The 18157-nt window shown below is 40.7% G+C and overlaps 2 protein-coding genes across 5 annotated transcripts in view; both read right to left on the bottom strand.

Annotated features, from left to right (window-relative positions):
- Positions 1-18157, bottom strand: part of LOC135938826 (B-cell receptor CD22-like) — a 185942-nt gene that overhangs the window by 91908 nt on the left and 75877 nt on the right. Inside the window, exon 1 of one of the 4 annotated variants that reach the window (XM_065482774.1) lies at positions 8063-8124. The exons of the other annotated variants lie outside the window; for them this stretch is intronic. The gene's annotated coding sequence lies outside the window, so the exon portion shown is untranslated. Of the gene's footprint in view, positions 1-8062; positions 8125-18157 lie in introns of those variants that run through there. 4 annotated transcript variants of the gene reach the window in all.
- RpLP0 (ribosomal protein LP0) overlaps positions 1-18157 on the bottom strand; it is a 180487-nt gene that overhangs the window by 124612 nt on the left and 37718 nt on the right. The gene's annotated exons all lie outside the window — the stretch shown is intronic.

Here is an 18157-nt window from a genome sequence, read left to right as displayed (position 1 = left end):
ATAATAATAATTATCTAAAAATATGCAGTGTGTACTCAAAATTATTTGACAATACAGTTAAGTTTCGCACTTTTTTTTTCGAAAATTTCAACTATCTTTTTTCTTGATTTTAATTCCTCTCGTCGCGATCTTTCAAACGGTGTGTGAATTCTAGTGTAAATTTCCCATCTGATGAAATCAATCCTGATTTTCAATAGGGACACAGTGTTAAATTCAGCGCTTGATTTGCAAGCAAACTTTTTAGCCGATTTTTTCGCAAATTTAAACGGCAACCAGGTACAATTTTAGCTCTCTCCAAATTTTTAGAGAGTATCATATGTAAAGGTAAATATATTATTATCCAGAATTTTGCGGAGCAAACTAACCCGTGTTTAAGATTAAGTAAAAGCTATGCATAGTTGAACATTAACTATCTTGGATCTTATCCATTTATTTTTTCATTTTAAACCATGCAAAGTATCTTAAAACTAATCAATACCAAAAGAGAAAGGTTCGAGTGCGACAAAATCTGCAACTTGGAGATTATTTTCGGCACACGCAATTTTTTATTTTTCAGCCCACGAGCGTGTCCCGCCGAGCATGAAAAGTGGTGCGTGCTGGAATATTCAAATTTCGTTGCTTAAAATATACGTGCATGGAAGATGAAATTTCCAATTACACAATTGAGTGCTCCAGCGTGCTTTTTAGTAAGCCGGTTAGCTATTAAATTCGGTGCTGCATGCGTGTAAAAATGATATATTCTGTGTCGCGGGCTGGCGTTTTCCCAGCATCCACCGCCACCGCCGCCGTTTCAATCTAGCGAAATTCAAGCGACACACATAGTTGAAGCAGCAGAATGTAATAGAGTTTGTCATCTGCAGTGTAAAACTTTGCAAACTGTGACGGAGCACCGCGGGCGAGAGCAACATGCAATTGACTGTCACGCCACCCAAGGTGCTTTGCAAGCCTCAAAACAATAATGCGGAAAACTTCCTGTCGCAGTTTTCCATTTCACTTTGCACTTTTACATCGCTGGGGGATGAGCTGTCAATTTTTCTTCTTTATTTTGGCTATTTATATTTTTTCGGGTTGCATAATTGCTTCTACACATCATTTTTTTAAACAACATTATTGGAAAATGTCCTATTCTCTGTCTATGGGAGCGCAAATAATTCCCTGGAAGCATTCCACAGTACCCTTGCCAAATACTTGCAAGGTTCGCTTTCACACCAAATTTTTGTTGGTTTCCTTAGTAATATTTAATTCGTAATTATTTCTTATACTTATTCGTTTGTTTTAATCAATGTGAAAGCTAAACTGAGGATATAGCTGGAGAAGTGTACAACTTGGTCAAAGAAAGACAGCGAATGATGATAGAGACGGAAAGACGCATGAAGCATCTTTGGCAGACACGAGAAAATTCATTGGGCTACTAAGAAAGAAAGATAGCAACACACGAGTTCCTTGAGCGTAAATGCAAGACTGCATATACAACCCCACACTTTAAAAGACTATATGATTACTAAAAAGGCTCAAAGAGCGAAGAAGGAGACCAGACCCATTTTGATTCCTCATGCAAACAGGAAAAAAGCAAATAAAAACTACTTTTTTAAAGTTCTGATGGCAATGCTATCTGAAACTAGAATTTTAAATATAAATTAATGTCATATTTCGCCTTTACGAACGTATTTGAGTCCCAAAATTTAAGATTTTAACGTCCATAACTCGAAAACCATGAATAACGGAATATTTTCATCTAAATTTCAAACTCATTTATACGGAAGTAAAAAAATATTTCGGGTTAATATGTTCACTCTGCTTGTCAGAGAATAAAATTACATACAGCCACATATAGTTAAAAACCATTATTTCTCCTTTTCTTAAAATGTGTTTTAATGTCAGCTTGACTTGTATTTTTAATTGTTAAAAAAGCGCAGTGCAACAGACATTTGAAACTTTCTAAGATACATAGAATCCATATTTAATCTCCGCTGTTCTTGATATTTTTGAAAAAGCAAATAATTCCGAGATTTCATTTGCGTTTGCTCTGTCGTAGATTGAATCCAGCTCCTCGGTGAAATTAGACTGAAATGCCTTAATTAATCAGCACAAGCTTTGTGCCCGAAGCACATTTTGCAAGGTTGACGTGCACGTCAAAAGGATGTGTAACACTAATTATGTTTGCAAGTCGGCATGAAAAGCAGCTCTGCTCGAACGTGTTTCGCAGCGAACTACAAGATATTTTGAATCTGAACTCACAGAGGAGAAGCCGCTTTGTTCGTCTCTCGACTCTGCGAGTAACTTTTTTAATAAATTGTCGAAAAAGGACAAAAGGTGGGGAGAGAGAGAGAAAGAGAGAGAGAGACTCTCGGAAATTGCTCGAGCGGAGAGGGAGGCTGGCCAAAAAAGGAGCCAGGATGAAAAACGAGCCGAGATCTGTACACTTTAATGGAGAGCGCATAATAGAGATGAGGTGAGTGTGTGTGTGTATTGTGCATACACGCTGGTGAAATATGAGATGATCTTATAAATCATGCCGCCTGCCATAATGGTCTACTTTACAACAGAGCGACCCGGCCGTATCTTAATACATCATGCCTCGCGCTGGCAGCCGCCGGCGTGTAATGAGTCTCGCTGCTCAAATAATACCAACGACGAGAGTCATTTTTACGACTTTAATTTGCACAGCCCTTTTCGCAAACTAACTCTCGGCTCCAATTTTGCCCGACTGGAGAAAAGCGAGCAAGACCATTTAATCTGCGCGCGCGCGTGTGTGTGTGTGTGTGTGTGAGCTCCAGAGATATGTCACAAACGCCTCCTCTCAGCTGCAGGAAATATTTAATTGAAAGGAAGTCGCAGGCTTATTAGGGGAAACAGCCGCCGAGACGACGACGTTCTACGTTGTATGTCTTTGTAATTGAGCAGGAATAAAGCAGCGACGTCTGCCGTTGCGGCTTCTGTAATAATTACGCGACTCCAGTAGTTTTGATTGGAGAGACATTCGCAGGCTCTTGTTTCTCAGACTGCGATTTTCTATTTTTCGTTCGAGCTTATTTCAGACTTGGTGCTCCTTGAATAGACACTCGGTAATGGTTGCTGTGAAACGTGAGTATTGGAAACCGAGACGAGATAAAAAAAATTGAGTTCAAGATATATAATATTATTGAATTATTTCTTTATTTAGTATTAATAGCATGACATGTATAATATCAAATGAAAAGTTATAATTATAAGGCTGTGAACTTAAAGATGGACAATTTTCTCTAAGCTTCCAAACTTCATTCAATTCGAAGCTTTTTAAATCACAATGAACATCCTCGGAAATCATTATTATGAAAATATTTTACTTTCCTTTACAAATTTTCAAACTTTTACAGTTTTAATAAAAAATATAATTTATTTTCTCTCTAAATTAATGTTAATTTCAAATTTTCCGGTTTTCAATGTGATAAAATAACTCTGTTGAAAGAAACAATTCGATTTTGGGGAAACCGTCAGTTCTGCAGGCGGAAATTTCGTCTCGATGAACACAAAGTGCAGCTGTTGCCGGCAATCTTCGCGAATCCGAGGTAGGCAATTTGCCGGAGCGCCGTACCACGCGGGTTGCATAATCGAGTGTGTGCCGATTCGGCTTACCGGTCGCGTGTGACACACGAGCAGTGTCATTATTATCTCTCGGAAAAGCATTACTCCAGAGCAGACGACGATGAGAGGCTCAGTCGCAGACAAAGCCTGAGCGAGTCTCTAGATTTTATGGTTATGATAACGGGTGGCTGTAAAAAATTCAGCAAAATCTGCAAATGTCTGCCTCGGGAGGGAGGTAAAATATTTTTACTGCTGCCATTCGGGCCCGCCGGGCGGCCGGGAAAGGATCTTGCAAAAACTTTCCGCAGGTGAGGCGTAATCTTGGATTTATGCGGGCGGGGGTGGCTGCGTGCACGCCTCCGGGGGCGGCTGGCGAAATGGATTTGAAAAGGAGCGGCCGGCCGGCAGCAGTGCAGATATGCGGCCATCTCTTTCTTAATCCCTTGCCCGTTTGGCCATTTGCAGTGCCGGGCCGCCCGGTGCAAAAAGACACTTTATCGTGAATGCTGTCTGGCGGTGGCGCTGCGCGGGACACATTTGCACTGTTAAAAGAGAGAAGAATTTATAGTCCGCAATAAATCTTGGCCAGGCAGCAGCAGCCAGCATAAGCACACACACACACACACCTATAGAACTAGGCAGGCAGGGGCGCGCCAGTCCACTTCGATTTGCTCGTTTCATTGGTTTTTACATTGATCCGGGCATAAAAAGCCGGCGGGCGAGGCGCAAACCCCCGCTTTCGCATTTTACTCACTCTGCTCTTATATACCTGTGTGCACTCGCACAGCCCAAACGCCGCTTTTCGATTTGGGCAAAGGGCCTGGCAAATTTCCTTTATTGCTCAGGGCTGAATAATTCATCAGGCCAGCAGGGCAAATTGTCGTTGGCAAAAGATAGCGTTTTACGACGCACGGGCCAGGGCATTATGACAGATTTTCTACCGAATCACAAAGTAAAATGGCTTTTATAAAGGTCGCCTCCACATTTTCAAGTTTACGACCTAAAACCTCTTTTTAACGAATGGATGCTTATTCTTTATCATTCTAAGGAGCATGAAAAAATCAGTACAACCAGTGGTCAATTGCATCAATTGCTTGTTGAATTCCAAAACGATATTTTCTAAACATTATGATAAACAATCTATTTTGAAGAAAATAACCGAATTCTAAGCGTCAAAACTTTATATTTATTTTTACAAATGCTTTAAGTGACAATCAACCAAACAATGGGTAAATAATATTTAGTGAGAAAAATAATTAATAGAGATTTAATCGAAATCAGGACTAATCTAGAATGAAAATCTAGATTTTATAGAAGAAAATCTATAAAATCTAGATTTTCTTAAATTTTTAGTGCCACGCATTTGTTATAATATGTTATCACGTCTCTTTTTTTCTTTTCGTCGCATTACAGCCAGCGAACTTTTAGCTTTGTGAGGGAAATTCTTCTCCCACGTAGTAAATTACGATTTTCAGTCGGTAAACAGAGCTTGCTGCTGGAAAAGCACAGACAATTTAGAACTGGTTTGAAAAACTGCAAAAATTTTAGTCACTATATATTTTAACTTACGTCAGATCTTGTTCACAAACGAATTTTGTCTGCCTGACACAAATATCGGCCATTCTTGTCGCCTTTTCATTAGAGTAATGGCCCAGCCGGGTTTAGAAAGGCGCGAATAATTACCGCCAAGCGAAACACCCTCGTTTTCATTGCGGTGGAAAGTGTCGGCCATCTTTGACAGATCGTAATCACTCGCGGGAGAAAATGAATCCAGCACGCGGCGAAATAACGAAGAGCAGAGGAGAGAAAAGCGGCGCTGGTCCAACCAAGCGACTCATTAGCGGGTGGAAAGCGTAATTGCAATCGCCGCAATTCCGCGCGTCCGAGGGCGGAATTTAATGACGTGATCCGCCACTGACTGCTCCCCGCACATCCAGCGCATATAGCACTACCTTTTCGGCTCGGTTCGCCTCGCCTCGCCGCCAAATTATTTGACACGATGATGAATGCTTTGTTTCAGCATGAGTAAAGAGGTGGCTTGATGAACTAATGGAGTGATTAGGGGCTTTGCCCAGCCGCCTATATGCACTCCCAACATGCGCCAAAGTTAGCGATCCGCCGACCTCGCTCGCTAATTAATGGACCAATTTAATTACGCGCGAAACTGCCCCCGCAATTTCTACGCCTTTTTTTCGCACAGCCGCGACCGATTGAATTTGAAAAGTGACTTCCGGGGCCGCGTAAAAAGACCTGTCAACTACTTGATATAAAAATAAATAAAACCAAATCGGGAATGTAAAGATTTTACGGAAATACCCAATCTTCTGTAACTTATATATAGCATATATATTCGATTGAGAAATATCTGCGGCTGAAAATAAAAATAAATAAGTCAACAACAATCCCTGAAGCCAGTGTGCATGATATTATTTTGCTAGAAAAAATAACACTTTTGGCATACAAGAGACACGCAGATTAGTTCTTTGATGTCAAATCATCAAAAAACCTTCAAGAACAATATTTTAAATCTAGTTTTATTTTTTAAATTTTAACTCGGGAATTTACCCTTTTTGTCATATTTTTTTCATTACTATATTTCAACCAACTAAGCAAACTCTATTCAACTTGCCAAATTTTTCAAAGCAGACGCCAATTTTTACGTGACGGGTTGTCCGTCGGATCAAATTAAAGATGATAATTACAATTGCAATTTCTGCAATATATCCTGTTCCGTGGCAAATTCACTACTTTTCACGACCCCAGCGGGCTGTGTCGCTTTTTTCGACGGGTGGTGCGCACTGTTGTGCTCGGTGACAAAGTGATTTGACAGCAGCGGCGACACGCACACACGTACACTCTGCCGCAACTGTTTTTCGCTCTTTTTCAGCAGCGCTAATTGATTGCGCGGCCGATATATTTTGCCCTTTTCCGCCTGTTGGTCCGCGCACAGTGAAAAACGATTTGAATCGCGTTAATTAATTTTTTATTTCGGAATTTCCACGGCTGGACACACGGCAACGCAGCGACGCGAAAATTTACTCTCTCGTTTTTGCCTGTATGCTCGTCGCACACGTGACAAATTCGTTTCGCTTTTGCCACGTGCATTAGTGAGGCGTGTTTGATGAAACTTTGATGTGTGTGCTCCCGTTTGGATCTCTATATAATATGTGTGAAAGGTCGGTAGCATTTCGAGTGGAATTGCAAATCATTCTGTTGTGTAAAACGGACAAATCGAATCGGTTGCAAAATGAAAATTCATCCCTGGCTTTTTATTCAAAAATTAGAAAATTTGTTGCATGTGAATGGTTATAAAATCGATCCGAGTTAGTTAAATCATCAGTTCAATCGAATTAATAATTTTATTTCAATCTTAATTTTCTGGAAGAGTTCCTGGATTTTTTTTAATTTGCCTACGCAAATTGCAAATAGCTTATTATTGGTTCAAGATGATATTTTAACAATTTTTCAGCTGACAGCTAAGTCATAGAGCTAAATTTTAGTCATTTAAAACTAACAAAATTCAAAATTGATTAATTTTTCGGAATATAATAAACAATACAAGCAAATGTTAATCAACAAGAAAAAATAGAAAACTAATTAGTTTTCAGAATACGTTTAGTTTTTTTCTTTCATTAAAAATTGAGCCACCGATCAAATTGTTTAACAAAATGATGGATTTAACAAACAGATGGATTTAAAAAATTTCATTATCTTCTGTTCCGGATCGATGAAATCATCAATATTTATTAATCATGAAAGAAAGCCCACAGGAATTATATGGTTTCACATGAAAAACGTGTCCGTCTGTAAATAGAAAGAAAGGCTTGTTATTTCGCTTTTAAATCTGCTCATAACTTATTTATTTTCCAATTCCCTGCATTTCCGGATATTTTACTCGACAGAAAGTAAAGTTGTGGTGTGCACTGTGAATCCGCGGAGCAAAGTGGGGCAAACAATGTCTTGTTGCTCCTCTTTTGTCTTCAGTAACTCTTTACACGGCAGGCTAGCCGAGGAGAATGGCAGCCAACACGTGATGGAGTTGAAGTTGAAACACTCGCGCTGAACTATTTTTCCGCAAAACTTGGCATCGAATCGATTACTCGCGGGCTTAGGTACCGTAATGGCAGAGTAACTTTTGTGCCGCCAATATGCTTGCTTTGCATGAATCGCGTCCTTCCCGATAGATAGACACTGATACTGGGATTGCATGTGCTGCTGGGAGCCCAGTCATGACTTATCGCTCTTATCTCGAGGAATGATACTTTAAAAGTTTGATGAGTAACTTGCCGTTCGCGCGAGCGCGAGCAAGCTAAAAGCCCTCTCAAACTTTTGCACTGTTATCAGCGAATTTAAATTTCCGACCTCCTTCAAGAAGCAACCCTCGGTTGATTTCTGCAAAATTCGCGCCCTAATTTTCCCTCCAAGCTCTTCTGATCGTCAAGTTCGTATAGTTAAGTGTATTGAATGATGGTTGGCGGTGGAACTCAAGAGGATTTACGATTTCTACTTATCGTTGCGCCGTTTAGCTGGTGAAGAACGAGCGTGGATTGTTTGACTCACCTGGAACATACACAATTTGAATAATTAGTGGTTTAATAAAGACATGTAAAGGAAAATACCGGACTGTTTAACAATTTCAAAATCCACCAAGAGGCCAGACATTGTTGCCAATTTGTAGAACGAAATTCTCGCTACTTGCTGGTTTGCACCTTTCCAGCATGCGTGATTTGGCTTCACGGGACGAATGTCTAGCGTTTCAATGCAGTCCTCGGTGCGGAGGCAAGTGGTCCCTGAGTGGGCTGGGTCCCTGTGCGGCCCGGTGCGCCCATGTTATCCGTTCGCGGTGTTATTGGGACCCGGGTTTCAGCATTCGTGCTAGTGCAGTGCGCGCCCTTCCCGGTCCTCCGGTCCTCGGACAGGGATAAAAAGAGCAAAAAAAAAATTCTTAAAATGTTCTAAAAAAAAATCATTTGAAACTTAGACTACAGTATTTGCAAAAGCTAGTCAAGCGACAAGGTAGGTCAGCCAGCAGCGAGCGTTTGCGCTAGCTGCCACTGTGTCGATGCATCAAAAGCCAAAAATCAGAGATTCGCTCCCTTCTCTGATAGGTCGCCGGCGTTTTAGTGACACATTTTGCAAGGTTAACACCAAAAACAGCAAAAAAAAAACTGTTTTTACGTTTCTGCTAACCTTCAACACGTCGTGTTGAATTTTCCACCGAATAATTCAACTTTGAGAAACTTATTAGTAGTATACAAAATTAAATGTCAATGCTGCTTTAAACACAATCAAAAATTATTTACAGTTAATTTATCACAGGCATTTCATCTCAGTAATTTCCATAGGAGCCGTTTATTTCGACACAAAGCTTGATTAATTAAAGGTCAAATTTCTCCGATCCTGCTGATTAATCAATGCTTACGAAAATAGGACTCCACTTTGTGCCATCTAAAAGAGTCCGTGATTTCCAGCCTGAACAAGCGAAATGCCGACGGTCAAGAGAGGACGGTGACGCACGACAGCATAAATTCCAGCCAACAAACGAATCAAACCTTTGACACATCGGCGGTAAAAAGATCGTGTGTGCATTGATCCCGATGGGGATGGAATGCGGGCGCGCGACAAAGGGGCGACGCTGGCTGCCCGGGCTCGGCAGCAAATGGTGTTTCTGCGGCCGTAATTAGTGGCTCGTGAAATTCAATCGCGATTTTCAATCGACAACGGCGAACAATGGTGCTTTTAAGTGGTTTGACTTGGACTATGGGCATGTCGGGGGCGACGAGGGACGAGGGCGGAGGCAGACACCGCGAGCCAGCGCCATTCACCCCCTGAGAGTGGCCAATTATACTCTCTCTCTCTCTCTCTCTCTCTCTCTCTCTCTCTCGCTGCAGCCACTTGGTCAGTCGATATATGCAAATTCGCAAATAGGGCGAATATGGAGCAATAATAATGGCAATCAGAAATACACTCACTCGCTGGGCTTAATTACACACCGTTTTAATTGCAGCTGCAGTTGTAATTGCACCGCCGCTCGCAATTAATTTCTCCCAGCCTCGCAAATGCTGCTGAAAAGCTCCACCATCCATCCCAGCGCAGGGTTTGAAATTTGAGACGGGTCGATTATTTTTCTGTACCGTTTTTTTTTTATTTTGGCATGAAATAAGGACGAAATATGCAGTTTAAGATTTTTGAGCACCACTTCAAATGGTCTCTTAAACCATCTAGTGCGTTGCGGTTGAACTCAGCTCATATCCTAAATACGCTTTAAATAAATTTGTCTAGCGCAACACGTTTTTCTTGCGAAAATAAAAATTTTATATGTTTTTTTATATGATTTAGTGGTCGCATGTAGGCACCTGAAAAATATTAAGATATATAAAAGTTGGTAAATGTTTAATTTTAAAAAGTAAATAATCGGCAATTCTCTCAGGAAATCAACCTGAAAGGTGGGTAAAACCATCTAATGAATGGCTCCAAAATCGATTCAATATCCAACCTTACTCTGCAGGTTCCGCAACATTTCTTTTCCTTTCCATGCTAGACGTATTTTTGGATTTCAGACAAATTTGTCCTTCAATTAAAGAAAATACCTGCTAATTTGATTTAAAGTTTCCTTTCTTAGGCATAATACACCGTGTTGCAATTCAAATCACAGAGCACTTGACATTCACAAGCCGCGGAGACGCGCTTGCTCGCTTGCTTGCTTGCACACGTGATCCGTTTTTGAATGGCAAGCGAAGAAGCAGCAGCGAATTCATAAAGCTCGTTAGCCGAGCCGCCCACCGACCCACCCACCCATCCAGCAAGTGAGCGAGTCGCAACAAGCGGGCGGCAGAGGCGGCGGCGAGGCTCGGTATCGATTCGAAATCCATGCACCGCATAATTGAATCCACCGCAATTGAATCGGACGCGACTCTAATTGAACGGCCGGAACGGAAAAGGCAGGCTTTTTGTTCCGTTTTTGCAATTAAAAAGAATTGGTTCGAATGACGCTGCCCCTGGGGCGTTGCAGCTTATGCAGCCGGCTCTCTCACTCTTGGCACGGATCTTTTACGCCGATGGACGGTTGGACGGACCAACGGACGGATGGACGGAAGAGTGGACGCTGCCAACCATGAAATGGCAGAGTAAACACACAAATGCACGACAGTGAGTGCAGCGGAGCAGCCCACATGTGTATTAATACACTTCTCACAGTGCCGACCTCTTTTAACTGCTGGTTCCAGGGCACTGCCAGCACCGAGCAAAGAAGCTTCATGAATATTGTGCAAAAATAACCGCAGTACCTCGGCCCTGTTTGAACAGCTCTCGGCCGGGAGGGAATGTGAGCACGGATTTTCCGGCTCTTTCAGCGCAGAAATGTCACACAAGCGTTCTTCACGCATTCATTTTGCTCGCCGAGTGTTTCTTATTAAAATTTGAGCCTGCCCAACAGAGCGAGAAAATCACTCGAAATTTCCGCAGGCTTTGCTCTCTGCAGGAAGGGACCCCACCGATTTGAAATAATAAATGATAGGGTTGGGAATTTTAGGCAGGGTTTTTAACAAAAAAGACCACTATTTTTTACGGTTTTGGAGCGACATTAAACCTTTTTATGCCTGAGTTTCTGAGAATCTTTAAATTATATTTCAAAGTTAAAGCTTTTAAAAAGAATTGGAAGGGCCAATTCGGACGGTTTAACTACTGCTTTTCGGTTATTTTCTACAAAAAAATAATCAGTCAGAAATCTGCAACTGACTTAATGGATCAACTGGGTAAAAAATTGTTTAAAACATTTTCCCATACAAATAATTACTGGGAAAACTAAGCTTTTAGGCCACTATTTCTCATAACAAGATAAACAAAATTGAAAAGGCTCGATCAAACATCAAGATAACTTTAATTTGAAGCCTAATTTCTTCAGAATTTCAAATGTGAAAATTAGGTCGGCTAACAATTTAAACTGTACCTAATTGATAAGAATTAAAAACTGTTTATATTTAAATCAACTAGTTCAAAGAGTAGCTATTCTTTTCAAGTTAATATCATTTCAATGAAAAATACTTGAATAACTGTTTTTAGGGCTCAAACTTCTTAAAATGGCGAAATTCATGCTCAACTATAAGGTGTCTAAAATTTACTCAGACACTCAGAACAAAATAGTCAATCCAATTCAAATCCCAACTCTATATTCACAGCTCAGAAACAATTTAATTTTAAACGAGACAATTCGGTCGCTTTCAGAAGAGTAAATGAATTCCGTTTTCCAGGAAGGGTGCGCTGGCAGGGGATGCAAAGCGAACATCGACAGGTACATCGGCAGCTGGTAGGTAATATAGAGCGGGCCCGCTGGGCGTTTTCCAATCCAATTCAAGCCACTGACAAATGTGAGTTATTATTTTGGTGCGGGAGCGCGATAAAAAGGCCGCCCTGCAATCTGTATTTGAGACGCGCGGCCGATCAAGTCTGAATTATTTATGTCCGCTATAAAAACATACAGCAGGCCCCCTTTCCCTTTATTTCCACCGATATTACATGTTAAGGTAGAGAACGAGAGACACTTTTAGGGCGAAGCCAGCAGCCAGCACTGAAGACGTCTCCAAACGGGTGCGTTCTCCGAAATAAATTCGATCCTTGTAGGTTCTCCACTTAAGGCTGGTTTTATGTTCAAAAGGTATTATATGGAACAAGAGCTAGTTTCATAAATTTTCCCGGAAATTTTTCAATTTTTCTCTATAAATTAATTTCTTTAAAGAAACATGCACTGCACTAATTAAATCTTTTTTTAACAAAGTAACAGTTTTTACAATTTTAACCTTCGAATTTGCTTCAGAATAAAGGATGGAGATTTAGGATTGCAAATTATTTTGTTAAACGCCAGGGTTTTTTGACTAGGTTGCATCACACGTTTCTAGATGCGTACAAATATCTTTTTGGCATTATTTTATTATTGATTGTAATCGTCTGGTGAAATTGTCCTGGAGACTGATCCTAGCGATAACCTTGAACTTGGCACCGCCGAGCATGCATTGTAGAGACAGGGGGTGGATTATGCGTTGCGTTGCCGAATTGTTCTTTGAGGCCACGCTCACGGGCGTCTCTAGAATCCCGTAGGTTATTGTTTAGAAGTTCAAATACTGCTGAATATATACTGCGCGGCCAAAACAGCGAGCTGTACACTACGGAAACGTGGGATTCAATTATTCTTCTAAGAATTTCACCATTAGTCCCCGTCCCCAACAGGGTCAGTGAATAGCCATTTCATAATTTAAAAATTTTCCTAGTTTTCTAACATTTCTCTCCTCTTTGGATCAAACTACACCAAAAGCTTGCCAAGCATCGACTCATCCTCCAACGGAGAGATGCCGTATATAGCCGTGAAAATAAGTTAGAGCCCTGTCAAGGGACGGTCCCGCCGCCGCTCAGCACCCAAGCCTGGATTCGCTCCAAACGCAGCAAATAAACCATAATCCGACACGCAGAGGAAATGGTCGGTCGGACGGTGGAAAAAGAGCCGCACACCATTCGTGGCCAAGCCAACGCGCGAGCTGAGCTGACGTGTTTTTGTCCCTCGTGGCAGTTTATCATTAAAAAATTTGGCACCCGGGAAATTCGGCATGTCTGTCGTCCATTCATCGACACGCATATTGGATGAGAGGGATAAATAAATATTATCGCTCGGCCGCAGTCCACTAATTTGTCTGCTGACGACCGAGAGCGATTTACGACCTGATCGGCGATAACCGTAAATTTTCAACACCAAGAACAGCCCTCTGGTGTTGTATTTAATGCTTTTTCCATTTCATATCTCGCACGTTCCAATTTCGCCGATTCTCGTCCCTCGTATAGAGAGTGTCGAATCCGTTCCATTTGTTCCAATTAGATATTAAATTCTACATTGGAATCGCTCTGTATGCATGTGTATTTTATCTCCAGTAAATTTACGTAATATTATTTGAACGCTGCCGGTTTGAGCAAAGATGGCAAACAAAATTGCAATTGAATGTTTAAATTTGTCGACCAAATCAGAATCCACGATTTGAATGACTCAAAACAGACTATAGAAATATTCTAATTTCATCAATTAGCGTCATGACATTAATATGGTTAAATTGTAATTTGTTCATATAAGTATTTACATATACACTAAAATCCAATTACGTTAAAGAAACAGAGAAAATAACTCGAACAAGAACCCTTCAGAATAAATCAATTATTTTTATTTATATTCATACACGTTTTGCATTATTGAAAAGGAAGAGGATGCACGGCAATAAAAAAAATACAATAAAGCTCACAGAGCTGATGATCAATTATTATTAGTTCTGGAACTGTATATATACTGTATATCCTCTAGCCTTCTCCTAGGGCTCAATAAGCAATTTAAATGAAGTGCATCAAACAAAAAATCATAAAAAACGCACCATCCCTTTGATTTCGATTTGCAACCTTCGGCATTTGCATTGAACTCAAATTAATCTGCTAAATGAATCCAATCGGGAAACATATCAGCCCTAATCTATGTACATAACATTAAATCGATCAAACGCAAAAACAACACCCGTGTCAGTATTTATTCTATTGGAATTAGTCGCGACGCTCGCCAGGCAAACACATAATTTATTATTTGCCCGCGTACGCCACGTGCCAACTAATTTGTGCCGAATGTATATATTTATGGTTGCGGCTCGCCGTTCGTGTTGTGTGTTTTCGGTCTGTGTGTTTTTGCATAATTCATACATTGGCCGCGACCGACATTCGCACAGCCGCAGAGGGCGTTTTTATTTTTCGCCTGCTGCTGGAGTGGCCCCCACTCATAAATTGTACGAATGCCGACCGGCCTTTTATCTGCCTTGTTTGCCGTTTGCATAGATAATAACTTTTCCTAATAAATTTCAACAAGTGTTTGCATTTTTCCGCCACCGTGGTTTTGTTGGCGCTCTGATTTTTTTTCAATGTAAAAAGGGTATAAGGTTAATTTGTTTGCTTTCTATATCAGAAATTATGATTTAATATCCTGAGATCAATTTGAAAAAATAACAGACTGTAAAAAATTAGCCTAGCTGGCACTTTTTTGATAATTCGCTAAGAATTTACCAGAAAAAATGCAAAAATTTCTCATTAGATGGAGAATCACGTACTTTTTTCGAAAAAAAAATGATGTGAATGGAAAAACTTGCATTTCAGGGACGTGTCTAAAACTGGTTCCATTCTCTCGTTCCTCAAATTTTATAAAATTAAATTACGCACAATTTCAACCCTTAGCAAGGATCACCCAAAATTCCTCTCACTTCTTGTTTGCAAACCTCGTCGATTTTCTTTGTGCATTCGCTCGAAAGCTTTTCGCGCTGAATGAGCAATCAAAACTTTTTGCACGCTGAATTTGTTTGCCAAAAAAGTTGTCCAGGAAGCATGTCACCCTCTTGAACACGGAATCGGGATCTCCTTGTTCGTTAAAAGGAAGAAAAACCCGCATGTGTCAGCCGCTTTCGCTTTAAAAGCGCTCTCGCAGGTGAAGAAAGACGGAGGTAGAGGGAAAACGTCTAAAGTTATGCGGCACACACACTTTGACTGGCAAGCAAGTCTCCCGAGTCAACGACGCAGGAACAGAGAGCAGAGCTCGGCAGCCTTAACAAAGGCGAATAAAGTAGCTTAATTTGATTTAGTTCATACATATTAAATATATTGCGCAATACGGACTCAGAAGCAGCAAAAATCCAGGATTGGATGGCGGAATGTAGTTGATTTTTTCAAGCTCGGCGCAAAATCAAAGTCATTCCTTGCTTTATGCGCAGGCAGTTTTAATATATTTCAAAGTTATGTCTCTACTTCCATGGAATGTGTAGAACTCTGCGGAGAATTCATAACAGCAATTAATATTTTGCAAAATCAGCACATTAATTTATTTCCACGTGCTACTATCACGAAAATAATTCGTGATTAGGTTTAATTTCAATTGAATTCTAACCATTTTAAATTAATGAAAAGAATATAATTTTTAAGAAAATATTTTTCTGATTATTGACTTTTTCAGGGATGTTCTGAAGGTTCTGCCTTCACACGCCAGAAAAGCGAGTTTGTGCCATGAAATTGGGCTGCATTTGACAGCCAAATTAGAAGGTATCAATAAATTGATGACTTCTTTAACGAGAAATGTCCAAATTTTTCTTCCATGAATGCCATGAATGAATCCTCGAGTGCGACACCTTCAATGCTTTAATCAACTAGATTAAGCAAAAAATTATTACTTTTGCATATCCTATAAGCATTTGATTCCTACTCGTCAACTGTCTCTTTAAAAAGATCAGAATTTTATAAATCGAAAAAATCATATTTTAAAAATGCGACCACTCGAGGTTGTTTTAATTATAATGAACACGAAAAAATAATGTCAACAGAAATGAGTTTTATCTTCAAAACTTATACATTCATCTGCTGGAAACGAAAGAATGAATGAGGAAATAATTTTCCGCAATATTTATTTCTGTCAGGGTGTGTGCGTAAATTTTTCTTATCCTAAAACAAACGCAAAACTTTCCAAAGTATGTTTTATCCAGGGTTAAAGGAAAAAAGCAACCACAGCGTGTGACTAAAATCCCAGAGCCTGGCGGCATCCTTTCCCTTTCGTGGGTGTGCGCGCACAATTTAAGTTTTGCCACCGCCGCCGACACCGCGCCACTCGTCCGCTCTCACTCTTTCTCTCTCGTCGTCGTCGTCTTCGTCGGCGGCGTCGTTTTGCTTGCAGGGCGGATGTAATAGAGAATCTGTCACCGGGAAAGTGTTTCTCCACCCTTAGCCATAATAACGCACCCGTCACTCATGATTTGCTGCTTTGCGCGCAGAATTCGCGTGTCTCCTGCAGCGCTCTCGCTTTATGTACGACGTGCTTTTTTGTCTCTCAATTTGCAGCCAACCCGTTCGCCATACCAAATGACGATGATACGCGCGCGAGAGAGAGAGAGAGAAAGGGAAAAAGAGCAGGCAGCCGCTCCCCGCCGAGATGAGCGGAATAAAAGTGCCACTCGCCAAATTGACGGAAATAACTCGAACTCGCTGAGGTGTTGTCAAAACAATTGCCTCGTCGTCGCGACACGCGATTTGCATGCGAGAGAGAGAGAGAGAGAGAGAGAGAGAGAGAGAGAGAGAGAGAGAGAGAGAGAGAGAGAGAGAGAGAGAGAGAGAGGCGGAAAGTAGCTCGCGCGTGTTTTTTTCTTTTCCGAGCGCACCCCAATCCCACGCGGTGGCGATTTTTCATCCCGACACCTTTTCCGACCCCGCTGCCAGAGCGAAAAACACCCTTGTTTCGTTCTTTTATTTCCTGTAGAGTTTCTGATAGGTACAGTTAAAGGAGACTTTAGCTGTCTCCATCAAAGACTCGCCCTATTTTAATTCTTTTTCAATATACCCCCAAATACATTGCATCCCCGTGACTTTTATTTGCTACTTTCAACCAAAAATGTTTATTTTTATACCACCATGTGATCAATAATTCCACAGATATTGGGTCTAAAAATGAGCCGCAAATTAAATTGCGATTTGTATTTATTTGTAAATTTGAATGTCTCCAGTAATTTGCAGAAAAATAGCTTAGCTCCTGATTATGTGAAGTAAAAGAAAATAACTATTTCGTCCACACAATATACTCAGTTGGACGATGGGAAAATTGCGTTAATCCAATGTGTAAAAATCCGGGTGTATAATGCACGCGGAGGATAAAGGAGCCGCGTGCATGTGCTTCCACTCGCCACTTTATTTATTTTTCCGCACTTCTGAGTTATTTATCCGGCTGGATGGGCGTGCATTTAAAAATACAACTCGCGTGTGTGAGTGTGTATGTAGAAAAGAGAGGCAGAGAGTAAAACACATGTACATTCTATACGAATTCACTCGCTGCGCAGACAGACGCTCACAAATATAAAAGCGCACGGCGGCAGAGGAAAGTTGGGCCTGGAAAAAAATAACACACGAAAAAGCTGGCTGACTGCTGGTCCGTCGACTGTTTTGAGGGCGCATTCAATGGAATGAATGTGCGCCCGCGAGCAAGCAGCTCTCTATTTTTTGCCCTATTGAGACTCATGCTGCTGGTGTTATAATAAAATGCTCTCCGCGAGTGCATGAGTGAATACACACACACATGAAGTCACACCATCAACAAATAAACAAACGGCCAGATGAAAGAAACAAACCACCAACAGCAGTCGCCAGTGGAGCGGACTCTGCTCGGCACGATCAAGGGGAAAATGAGGTGTCTTGAATGCCTGCCTCTTGCTTTCGAGAGCTCATTTTTCTTTCTTTGGTTGTTCCGAAGAAATGCTCATTTTTATCGCTATTTCTGTCTCGCCGTCTCGAATATCCATTACTTCAGAAGCTCGATTTTCATTCACCTTGCATTCTTATTTTAATCTTAACTGATCAACACAGCAATCAATAAATATGTATTTTTGGGAGGGGTTAATACATTGCTCTATTTGTGGCCCTTTAATAGTTTGGTTTTACTTTTTTAAGATTTCCTTTGAAGGTCATATATATTTATTTATATAATTATGTATTGCAAGACATTGTTAAAAGTTAAAATGTTCTTGAAAATAATCACTGTAAAATTGTGAGTCTACAG

Source organism: Cloeon dipterum, chromosome 3, assembly GCF_949628265.1.
Source record: "Cloeon dipterum chromosome 3, ieCloDipt1.1, whole genome shotgun sequence".
In the NCBI taxonomy this organism is placed as follows: domain Eukaryota; kingdom Metazoa; phylum Arthropoda; class Insecta; order Ephemeroptera; family Baetidae; genus Cloeon; species Cloeon dipterum.
Note: the sequence above shows the minus strand (reverse complement) of the source record. Positions and strands in the feature narration are given on the sequence as shown.